Source organism: Astyanax mexicanus, chromosome 21 (assembly GCF_023375975.1).
Source record: "Astyanax mexicanus isolate ESR-SI-001 chromosome 21, AstMex3_surface, whole genome shotgun sequence".
Lineage (NCBI taxonomy): Eukaryota > Metazoa > Chordata > Actinopteri > Characiformes > Acestrorhamphidae > Astyanax > Astyanax mexicanus.
The window spans coordinates 310001-317500 of record NC_064428.1 but is presented as its reverse complement, the minus strand read 5'-3'; the positions used below and the strand labels follow the sequence as shown (position 1 = coordinate 317500).

The 7500-nt window shown below is 46.5% G+C and overlaps 31 non-coding genes and 2 pseudogenes across 31 annotated transcripts in view; all 33 read right to left on the bottom strand.

The window, feature by feature from the left end:
• LOC125786622 (5S ribosomal RNA) overlaps window positions 1–24 on the bottom strand; it is a 119-nt gene extending 95 nt beyond the window's left edge. The window contains exon 1 of the ribosomal RNA XR_007428714.1: window positions 1–24. This exon is cut by the window's left edge and continues 95 nt beyond it. This is a non-coding gene — a ribosomal RNA (5S ribosomal RNA).
• A 110-nt stretch (window positions 25–134) lies between these two features.
• Window positions 135–253, bottom strand: LOC125786377 (5S ribosomal RNA). The gene has a single exon (XR_007428489.1). It is a non-coding gene; the product is annotated as a 5S ribosomal RNA (ribosomal RNA).
• A 110-nt stretch (window positions 254–363) lies between these two features.
• Window positions 364–482, bottom strand: LOC125786099 (5S ribosomal RNA; annotated as a pseudogene).
• A 110-nt stretch (window positions 483–592) lies between these two features.
• On the bottom strand, window positions 593–711 carry LOC125786077 (5S ribosomal RNA; annotated as a pseudogene).
• A 109-nt stretch (window positions 712–820) lies between these two features.
• LOC125785982 (5S ribosomal RNA) lies at window positions 821–939 on the bottom strand. The gene has a single exon (XR_007428239.1). It is a non-coding gene; the product is annotated as a 5S ribosomal RNA (ribosomal RNA).
• Window positions 940–1050: 111 nt separating this feature from the next.
• Window positions 1051–1169, bottom strand: LOC125786564 (5S ribosomal RNA). The gene has a single exon (XR_007428661.1). It is a non-coding gene; the product is annotated as a 5S ribosomal RNA (ribosomal RNA).
• A 109-nt stretch (window positions 1170–1278) lies between these two features.
• On the bottom strand, window positions 1279–1397 carry LOC125786587 (5S ribosomal RNA). Its single transcript, XR_007428682.1, has one exon. It is a non-coding gene; the product is annotated as a 5S ribosomal RNA (ribosomal RNA).
• A 109-nt stretch (window positions 1398–1506) lies between these two features.
• On the bottom strand, window positions 1507–1625 carry LOC125786656 (5S ribosomal RNA). The gene has a single exon (XR_007428745.1). It is a non-coding gene; the product is annotated as a 5S ribosomal RNA (ribosomal RNA).
• A 110-nt stretch (window positions 1626–1735) lies between these two features.
• LOC125786374 (5S ribosomal RNA) lies at window positions 1736–1854 on the bottom strand. The gene has a single exon (XR_007428488.1). It is a non-coding gene; the product is annotated as a 5S ribosomal RNA (ribosomal RNA).
• A 110-nt stretch (window positions 1855–1964) lies between these two features.
• LOC125786373 (5S ribosomal RNA) lies at window positions 1965–2083 on the bottom strand. The gene has a single exon (XR_007428487.1). It is a non-coding gene; the product is annotated as a 5S ribosomal RNA (ribosomal RNA).
• Window positions 2084–2193: 110 nt separating this feature from the next.
• On the bottom strand, window positions 2194–2312 carry LOC125786372 (5S ribosomal RNA). The gene has a single exon (XR_007428486.1). It is a non-coding gene; the product is annotated as a 5S ribosomal RNA (ribosomal RNA).
• Window positions 2313–2422: 110 nt separating this feature from the next.
• On the bottom strand, window positions 2423–2541 carry LOC125786616 (5S ribosomal RNA). Its single transcript, XR_007428709.1, has one exon. It is a non-coding gene; the product is annotated as a 5S ribosomal RNA (ribosomal RNA).
• Window positions 2542–2651: 110 nt separating this feature from the next.
• On the bottom strand, window positions 2652–2770 carry LOC125786370 (5S ribosomal RNA). Its single transcript, XR_007428484.1, has one exon. It is a non-coding gene; the product is annotated as a 5S ribosomal RNA (ribosomal RNA).
• Window positions 2771–2880: 110 nt separating this feature from the next.
• On the bottom strand, window positions 2881–2999 carry LOC125786455 (5S ribosomal RNA). The gene has a single exon (XR_007428561.1). It is a non-coding gene; the product is annotated as a 5S ribosomal RNA (ribosomal RNA).
• Window positions 3000–3109: 110 nt separating this feature from the next.
• LOC125786369 (5S ribosomal RNA) lies at window positions 3110–3228 on the bottom strand. Its single transcript, XR_007428483.1, has one exon. It is a non-coding gene; the product is annotated as a 5S ribosomal RNA (ribosomal RNA).
• Window positions 3229–3340: 112 nt separating this feature from the next.
• On the bottom strand, window positions 3341–3459 carry LOC125786368 (5S ribosomal RNA). Its single transcript, XR_007428482.1, has one exon. It is a non-coding gene; the product is annotated as a 5S ribosomal RNA (ribosomal RNA).
• A 110-nt stretch (window positions 3460–3569) lies between these two features.
• On the bottom strand, window positions 3570–3688 carry LOC125786367 (5S ribosomal RNA). Its single transcript, XR_007428481.1, has one exon. It is a non-coding gene; the product is annotated as a 5S ribosomal RNA (ribosomal RNA).
• A 110-nt stretch (window positions 3689–3798) lies between these two features.
• On the bottom strand, window positions 3799–3917 carry LOC125786454 (5S ribosomal RNA). Its single transcript, XR_007428560.1, has one exon. It is a non-coding gene; the product is annotated as a 5S ribosomal RNA (ribosomal RNA).
• A 110-nt stretch (window positions 3918–4027) lies between these two features.
• Window positions 4028–4146, bottom strand: LOC125786366 (5S ribosomal RNA). Its single transcript, XR_007428480.1, has one exon. It is a non-coding gene; the product is annotated as a 5S ribosomal RNA (ribosomal RNA).
• A 110-nt stretch (window positions 4147–4256) lies between these two features.
• On the bottom strand, window positions 4257–4375 carry LOC125786438 (5S ribosomal RNA). Its single transcript, XR_007428546.1, has one exon. It is a non-coding gene; the product is annotated as a 5S ribosomal RNA (ribosomal RNA).
• A 110-nt stretch (window positions 4376–4485) lies between these two features.
• LOC125786365 (5S ribosomal RNA) lies at window positions 4486–4604 on the bottom strand. Its single transcript, XR_007428479.1, has one exon. It is a non-coding gene; the product is annotated as a 5S ribosomal RNA (ribosomal RNA).
• Window positions 4605–4714: 110 nt separating this feature from the next.
• Window positions 4715–4833, bottom strand: LOC125786490 (5S ribosomal RNA). The gene has a single exon (XR_007428593.1). It is a non-coding gene; the product is annotated as a 5S ribosomal RNA (ribosomal RNA).
• A 110-nt stretch (window positions 4834–4943) lies between these two features.
• Window positions 4944–5062, bottom strand: LOC125786006 (5S ribosomal RNA). The gene has a single exon (XR_007428261.1). It is a non-coding gene; the product is annotated as a 5S ribosomal RNA (ribosomal RNA).
• Window positions 5063–5172: 110 nt separating this feature from the next.
• Window positions 5173–5291, bottom strand: LOC125786456 (5S ribosomal RNA). The gene has a single exon (XR_007428562.1). It is a non-coding gene; the product is annotated as a 5S ribosomal RNA (ribosomal RNA).
• Window positions 5292–5401: 110 nt separating this feature from the next.
• LOC125786363 (5S ribosomal RNA) lies at window positions 5402–5520 on the bottom strand. The gene has a single exon (XR_007428478.1). It is a non-coding gene; the product is annotated as a 5S ribosomal RNA (ribosomal RNA).
• Window positions 5521–5630: 110 nt separating this feature from the next.
• Window positions 5631–5749, bottom strand: LOC125786437 (5S ribosomal RNA). The gene has a single exon (XR_007428545.1). It is a non-coding gene; the product is annotated as a 5S ribosomal RNA (ribosomal RNA).
• A 110-nt stretch (window positions 5750–5859) lies between these two features.
• On the bottom strand, window positions 5860–5978 carry LOC125786362 (5S ribosomal RNA). Its single transcript, XR_007428477.1, has one exon. It is a non-coding gene; the product is annotated as a 5S ribosomal RNA (ribosomal RNA).
• A 110-nt stretch (window positions 5979–6088) lies between these two features.
• LOC125786361 (5S ribosomal RNA) lies at window positions 6089–6207 on the bottom strand. Its single transcript, XR_007428476.1, has one exon. It is a non-coding gene; the product is annotated as a 5S ribosomal RNA (ribosomal RNA).
• A 110-nt stretch (window positions 6208–6317) lies between these two features.
• On the bottom strand, window positions 6318–6436 carry LOC125786399 (5S ribosomal RNA). The gene has a single exon (XR_007428509.1). It is a non-coding gene; the product is annotated as a 5S ribosomal RNA (ribosomal RNA).
• Window positions 6437–6546: 110 nt separating this feature from the next.
• Window positions 6547–6665, bottom strand: LOC125786360 (5S ribosomal RNA). Its single transcript, XR_007428475.1, has one exon. It is a non-coding gene; the product is annotated as a 5S ribosomal RNA (ribosomal RNA).
• Window positions 6666–6980: 315 nt separating this feature from the next.
• On the bottom strand, window positions 6981–7099 carry LOC125786358 (5S ribosomal RNA). The gene has a single exon (XR_007428473.1). It is a non-coding gene; the product is annotated as a 5S ribosomal RNA (ribosomal RNA).
• A 110-nt stretch (window positions 7100–7209) lies between these two features.
• On the bottom strand, window positions 7210–7328 carry LOC125786614 (5S ribosomal RNA). The gene has a single exon (XR_007428707.1). It is a non-coding gene; the product is annotated as a 5S ribosomal RNA (ribosomal RNA).
• A 110-nt stretch (window positions 7329–7438) lies between these two features.
• LOC125786597 (5S ribosomal RNA) overlaps window positions 7439–7500 on the bottom strand; it is a 119-nt gene continuing 57 nt past the window's right edge. The window contains exon 1 of the ribosomal RNA XR_007428691.1: window positions 7439–7500. This exon is cut by the window's right edge and continues 57 nt beyond it. This is a non-coding gene — a ribosomal RNA (5S ribosomal RNA).

Below are 7500 nucleotides of genomic sequence, written 5' to 3'. Positions count from 1 at the left end.
TCTCAGGGTAGTGTGACCGTAAGCGATTGCTGACCTCTCATCAAGACTAATTATGCGACTTCATCTATGTTGGGTTTCAGACAATACACTAGTAATGTATAACAAGACCATGGTCACAGAAGCAAGAGGGGAAAAGCTTACAGCACCTGGTATTCCCAGGTGGTCTCCCATCCAAGTACTAACCAGGCCAAACCCTGCTTAGCTTCCGAGATCAGACGAGATCGGGCGTTCTCAGGGTAGTGTGACCGTAAGCCATTGCAGAGCTCTCATCAAGACTACTTATGCAACTTCATCTATGTCGGGTTTCAGATAACAAACTAGTAATGTATAACAAGACCATGGTAATAGACGCAAGAGGGGAAAAGCTTAAAGCACCTGGTATTCCCAGGTGGTCTTCCATCCAAGTGCTAACCAGGGCAAACCCTGCTTAGCTTCCGAGATCAGACGAGATCGAGCGTTTTCAGGGTTGTGTGACCGTAAGCGATTGCAGAGCTCTCATCAAGACTACTTATGCAACTTCATCTATGTTTGGTTTCAGATAACAAACTAGTAATGTATAACAAGACCATGGTAATAGAAGCAAGAGGGGAAAAGCTTACAGCACCTGGTATTCCCAGGTGGTCTTCCATCCAAGTACTAACCAGGGCAAACCCTGCTTAGTTTCCGAGATCAGACGAGATCGGGCGTTCTCAGGGTAGTGTGACTGTATGCGATTGCAACACTCTCATCAAGACTATTTATGCGACTTCATCTATGTTGGGTTTCAGATAACACTCTAGTAACGTATAACAAGACCATGGTCATAAATCAAGAGGGGAAGAGCTTACTGCACCTGGTATTCCCAGGTGGTTTCCCATCCAAATACTAACCAGGCCAAACCCTGCTTAGCTTCCGAGATCAGACGAGATCGGGCGTTCTCAGGGTAGTGTGACCGTAAGCGATTGCTGACTTCTCATCAAGACTACTTATGCGACTTCATCTATGTTGGGTTTCAGACAATACACTAGTAATGTATAACAAGACCATGGTCACAGAAGGAAGAGGGAAAAAAGCTTAAAGCACCTGGTATTCCCAGATGGTCTCCCATCCAAGTACTAACCAGGCCAAACCCTGCTTAGCTTCCGAGATCAGACGAGATCGGGCGTTCTCAGGGTAGTGTGGCCATAAGCGATTGCAAAACTCTCATCAAGACTATTTATGTGACTTCATCTATATTGGGTTTCACATAACACTCTAGTAACGTATAACAAGACCATGGTCATAAATCAAGAGGGGAAAAGCTTACAGCACCTGGTATTCCCAGGTGGTCTCCCATCCAAGTACTAACCAGGCCAAACCCTGCTTAGCTTGCGAGATCAGACGAGATCGGGCGTTCTCAGGGTAGTGTGACCGTAAGCGATTGCTGACCTCTCATCAAGACTACTTATGCGACTTCATCTATGTTGGGTTTCAGATAATACACTAGCAACGTACAACAAGACCTTGGTCATGAATCAAGAGGGGAAAAGCTTACAGCACCTGGTATTCCCAGGTGGTCTCCCATCCAAGTACTAACCAGGCCAAACCCTGCTTAGCTTCCAAGATCAGACGAGATCGGGCGTTCTCAGCGTAGTGTGACCGTAAGCCATTGCAGAGCTCTCATCAAGACTACTTATGCAACTTCATCTATGTTGGGTTTCAGATAACAAACTAGTAATGTATAACAAGACCATGGTAATGGAAGCAAGAGGGGAAAAGCTTACAGCACCTGGTATTCCCAGGTGGTCTCCCATCCAAGTACTAACCAGGCCAAACCCTGCTTAGCTTCCGAGATCAGACGAGATCGGGCGTTCTCAGGGTAGTGTGACCGTAAGCCATTGCAGAGCTCTCATCAAGACTACTTATGCAACTTCATCTATGTTGGGTTTCAGATAACAAACTAGTAATGTATAACAAAACCATGGTAATGGAAGCAAGAGGGGAAAAGCTTACAGCACCTGGTATTCCCAGGTGGTCTCCCATCCAAGTACTAACCAGGCCAAACCCTGCTTAGCTTCCGAGATCAGACGAGATCGGGCGTTCTCAGGGTAGTGTGACCGTAAGCCATTGCAGAGCTCTCATCAAGACTACTTATGCAACTTCATCTATGTTGGGTTTCAGATAACAAAGTAGTAATGTATAACAAGACCATGGTAATGGAAGCAAGAGGGGAAAAGCTTACAGCACCTGGTATTCCCAGGTGGTCTCCCATCCAAGTACTAACCAGGCCAAACCCTGCTTAGCTTCCGAGATCAGACGAGATCGGGCGTTCTCAGGGTAGTGTGACCGTAAGCCATTGCAGAGCTCTCATCAAGACTACTTATGCAACTTCATCTATGTTGGGTTTCAGATAACAAACTAGTAATGTATAACAAGACCATGGTAATGGAAGCAAGAGGGGAAAAGCTTACAGCACCTGGTATTCCCAGGTGGTCTCCCATCCAAGTACTAACCAGGCCAAACCCTGCTTAGCTTCCGAGATCAGACGAGAGCGGGCGTTCTCAGGGTAGTGTGACCGTAAGCCATTGCAGAGCTCTCATCAAGACTACTTATGCAACTTCATCTATGTTGGGTTTCAGATAACAAACTAGTAATGTATAACAAGACCATGGTAATGGAAGCAAGAGGGGAAAAGCTTACAGCACCTGGTATTCCCAGGTGGTCTCCCATCCAAGTACTAACCAGGCCAAACCCTGCTTAGCTTCCGAGATCAGACGAGATCGGGCGTTCTCAGGGTAGTGTGACCGTAAGCCATTGCAGAGCTCTCATCAAGACTACTTATGCAACTTCATCTATGTTGGGTTTCAGATAACAAACTAGTAATGTATAACAAGACCATGGTAATGGAAGCAAGAGGGAAAAAGCTTACAGCACCTGGTATTCCCAGGTGGTCTCCCATCCAAGTACTAACCAGGCCAAACCCTGCTTAGCTTCCGAGATCAGACGAGATCGGGCATTCTCAGGGTAGTGTGACCGTAAGCCATTGCAGAGCTCTCATCAAGACTACTTATGCAACTTCATCTATGTTGGGTTTCAGATAACAAACTAGTAATGTATAACAAGACCATGGTAATGGAAGCAAGAGGGGAAAAGCTTACAGCACCTGGTATTCCCAGGTGGTCTCCCATCCAAGTACTAACCAGGCCAAACCCTGCTTAGCTTCCGAGATCAGACGAGATCGGGCGTTCTCAGGGTAGTGTGACCGTAAGCCATTGCAGAACTCTGATCAAGACTACTTATGCAACTTCATCTATGTTGGGTTTCAGATAACAAAAACTAGTAATGTATAACAAGACCATGGTAATGGAAGCAAGAGGGGAAAAGCTTACAGCACCTGGTATTCCCAGGTGGTCTCCCATCCAAGTACTAACCAGGCCAAACCCTGCTTAGCTTCCGAGATCAGACGAGATCGGGCGTTCTCAGGGTAGTGTGACCGTAAGCCATTGCAGAGCTCTCATCAAGACTACTTATGCAACTTCATCTATGTTGGGTTTCAGATAACAAACTAGTAATGTATAACAAGACCATGGTAATGGAAGCAAGAGGGGAAAAGCTTACAGCACCTGGTATTCCCAGGTGGTCTCCCATCCAAGTACTAACCAGGCCAAACCCTGCTTAGCTTCCGAGATCAGACGAGATCGGGCGTTCTCAGGGTAGTGTGACCGTAAGCCATTGCAGAGCTCTCATCAAGACTACTTATGCAACTTCATCTATGTTGGGTTTCAGATAACAAACTAGTAATGTATAACAAGACCATGGTAATGGAAGCAAGAGGGGAAAAGCTTACAGCACCTGGTATTCCCAGGTGGTCTCCCATCCAAGTACTAACCAGGCCAAACCCTGCTTAGCTTCCGAGATCAGACGAGATCGGGCATTCTCAGGGTAGTGTGACCGTAAGCCATTGCAGAGCTCTCATCAAGACTACTTATGCAACTTCATCTATGTTGGGTTTCAGATAACAAACTAGTAATGTATAACAAGACCATGGTAATGGAAGCAAGAGGGGAAAAGCTTACAGCACCTGGTATTCCCAGGTGGTCTCCCATCCAAGTACTAACCAGGCCAAACCCTGCTTAGCTTCCGAGATCAGACGAGATCGGGCGTTCTCAGGGTAGTGTGACCGTAAGCCATTGCAGAGCTCTCATCAAGACTACTTATGCAACTTCATCTATGTTGGGTTTCAGATAACAAACTAGTAATGTATAACAAGACCATGGTAATGGAAGCAAGAGGGGAAAAGCTTACAGCACCTGGTATTCCCAGGTGGTCTCCCATCCAAGTACTAACCAGGCCAAACCCTGCTTAGCTTCCGAGATCAGACGAGATCGGGCGTTCTCAGGGGAGTGTGACCGTAAGCCATTGCAGAGCTCTCATCAAGACTACTTATGCAACTTCATCTATGTTGGGTTTCAGATAACAAACTAGTAATGTATAACAAGACCATGGTAATGGAAGCAAGAGGGGAAAAGCTTACAGCACCTGGTATTCCCAGGTGGTCTCCCATCCAAGTACTAACCAGGCCAAACCCTGCTTAGCTTCCGAGATCAGACGAGATCGGGCGTTCTCAGGGTAGTGTGACCGTAAGCCATTGCAGAGCTCTCATCAAGACTACTTATGCAACTTCATCTATGTTGGGTTTCAGATAACAAACTAGTAATGTATAACAAGACCATGGTAATGGAAGCAAGAGGGGAAAAGCTTACAGCACCTAGTATTCCCAGGTGGTCTCCCATCCAAGTACTAACCAGGCCAAACCCTGCTTAGCTTCCGAGATCAGACGAGATCGGGCGTTCTCAGGGTAGTGTGACCGTAAGCCATTGCAGAGTTCTCATCAAGACTACTTATGCAACTTCATCTATGTTGGGTTTCAGATAACAAACTAGTAATGTATAACAAGACCATGGTAATGGAAGCAAGAGGGGAAAAGCTTACAGCACCTGGTATTCCCAGGTGGTCTCCCATCCAAGTACTAACCAGGCCAAACCCTTCTTAGCTTCCGAGATCAGACGAGAGCGGGCGTTCTCAGGGTAGTGTGACCGTAAGCCATTGCAGAGCTCTCATCAAGACTACTTATGCAACTTCATCTATGTTGGGTTTCAGATAACAAACTAGTAATGTATAACAAGACCATGGTAATGGAAGCAAGAGGGGAAAAGCTTACAGCACCTGGTATTCCCAGGTGGTCTCCCATCCAAGTACTAACCAGGCCAAACCCTGCTTAGCTTCCGAGATCAGACGAGATCGAGCGTTCTCAGGGTAGTGTGACCGTAAGCCATTGCAGAGCTCTCATCAAGACTACTTATGCAACTTCATCTATGTTGGGTTTCAGATAACAAACTAGTAATGTATAACAAGACCATGGTAATGGAAGCAAGAGGGGAAAAGCTTACAGCACCTGGTATTCCCAGGTGGTCTCCCATCCAAGTACTAACCAGGCCAAACCCTGCTTAGCTTCCGAGATCAGACGAGATCGGGCGTTCTCAGGGTAGTGTGACCGTAAGCCATTGCAGAGCTCTCATCAAGACTACTTATGCAACTTCATCTATGTTGGGTTTCAGATAACAAACTAGTAATGTATAACAAGACCATGGTAATGGAAGCAAGAGGGGAAAAGCTTACAGCACCTGGTATTCCCAGGTGGTCTCCCATCCAAGTACTAACCAGGCCAAACCCTGCTTAGCTTCCGAGATCAGACGAGATCGGGCGTTCTCAGGGGAGTGTGACCGTAAGCCATTGCAGAGCTCTCATCAAGACTACTTATGCAACTTCATCTATGTTGGGTTTCAGATAACAAACTAGTAATGTATAACAAGACCATGGTAATGGAAGCAAGAGGGGAAAAGCTTACAGCACCTGGTATTCCCAGGTGGTCTCCCATCCAAGTACTAACCAGGCCAAACCCTGCTTAGCTTCCGAGATCAGACGAGATCGGGCGTTCTCAGGGTAGTGTGACCGTAAGCCATTGCAGAGCTCTCATCAAGACTACTTATGCAACTTCATCTATGTTGGGTTTCAGATAACAAACTAGTAATGTATAACAAGACCATGGTAATGGAAGCAAGAGGGGAAAAGCTTACAGCACCTGGTATTCCCAGGTGGTCTCCCATCCAAGTACTAACCAGGCCAAACCCTGCTTAGCTTCCGAGATCAGACGAGATCGGGCGTTCTCAGGGTAGTGTGACCGTAAGCCATTGCAGAGCTCTCATCAAGACTACTTATGCAACTTCATCTATGTTGGGTTTCAGATAACAAACTAGTAATGTATAACAAGACCATGGTAATGGAAGCAAGAGGGGAAAAGCTTACAGCACCTGGTATTCCCAGGTGGTCTCCCATCCAAGTACTAACCAGGCCAAACCCTGCTTAGCTTCCGAGATCAGACGAGATCGGGCGTTCTCAGGGTAGTCTGACCGTAAGCCATTGCAGAGCTCTCATCAAGACTACTTATGCAACTTCATCTATGTTGGGTTTCAGATAACAAACTAGTAATGTATAACAAGACCATGGTAATGGAAGCAAGAGGGGAAAAGCTTACAGCACCTGGTATTCCCAGGTGGTCTCCCATCCAAGTACTAACCAGGCCAAACCCTGCTTAGCTTCCGAGATCAGACGAGATCGGGCGTTCTCAGGGTAGTGTGACCGTAAGCCATTGCAGAGCTCTCATCAAGACTACTTATGCAACTTCATCTATGTTGGGTTTCAGATAACAAACTAGTAATGTATAACAAGACCATGGTAATGGAAGCAAGAGGGGAAAAGCTTACAGCACCTGGTATTCCCAGGTGGTCTCCCATCCAAGTACTAACCAGGCCAAACGAGATCGGGCGTTCTCAGGGTAGTGTGACCGTAAGCCATTGCAGAGCTCTCATCAAGACTACTTATGCAACTTCATCTATGTTGGGTTTCAGATAACAAACTAGTAATGTATAACAAGACCATGATAATGGAAGCAAGAGGGGAAAAGCTTACAGCACCTGGTATTCCCAGGTGGTCTCCCATCCAAGTACTAACCAGGCCAAACCCTGCTTAGCTTCCGAGATCAGACGAGATCGGGCGTTCTCAGGGTAGTGTGACCGTAAGCCATTGCAGAGCTCTCATCAAGACTACTTATGCAACTTCATCTATGTTGGGTTTCAGATAACAAACTAGTAATGTATAACAAGACCATGGTAATGGAAGCAAGAGGGGAAAAGCTTACAGCACCTGGTATTCCCAGGTGGTCTCCCATCCAAGTACTAACCAGGCCAAACCCTGCTTAGCTTCCGAGATCAGACGAGAGCGGGCGTTCTCAGGGTAGTGTGACCGTAAGCCATTGCAGAGCTCTCATCAAGACTACTTATGCAACTTCATCTATGTTGGGTTTCAGATAACAAACTAGTAATGTATAACAAGACCATGGTAATGGAAGCAAGAGGGGAAAAGCTTACAGCACCTGGTATTCCCAGGTGGTCTCCCATCCAAGTACTAACCAGGCCAAACCCT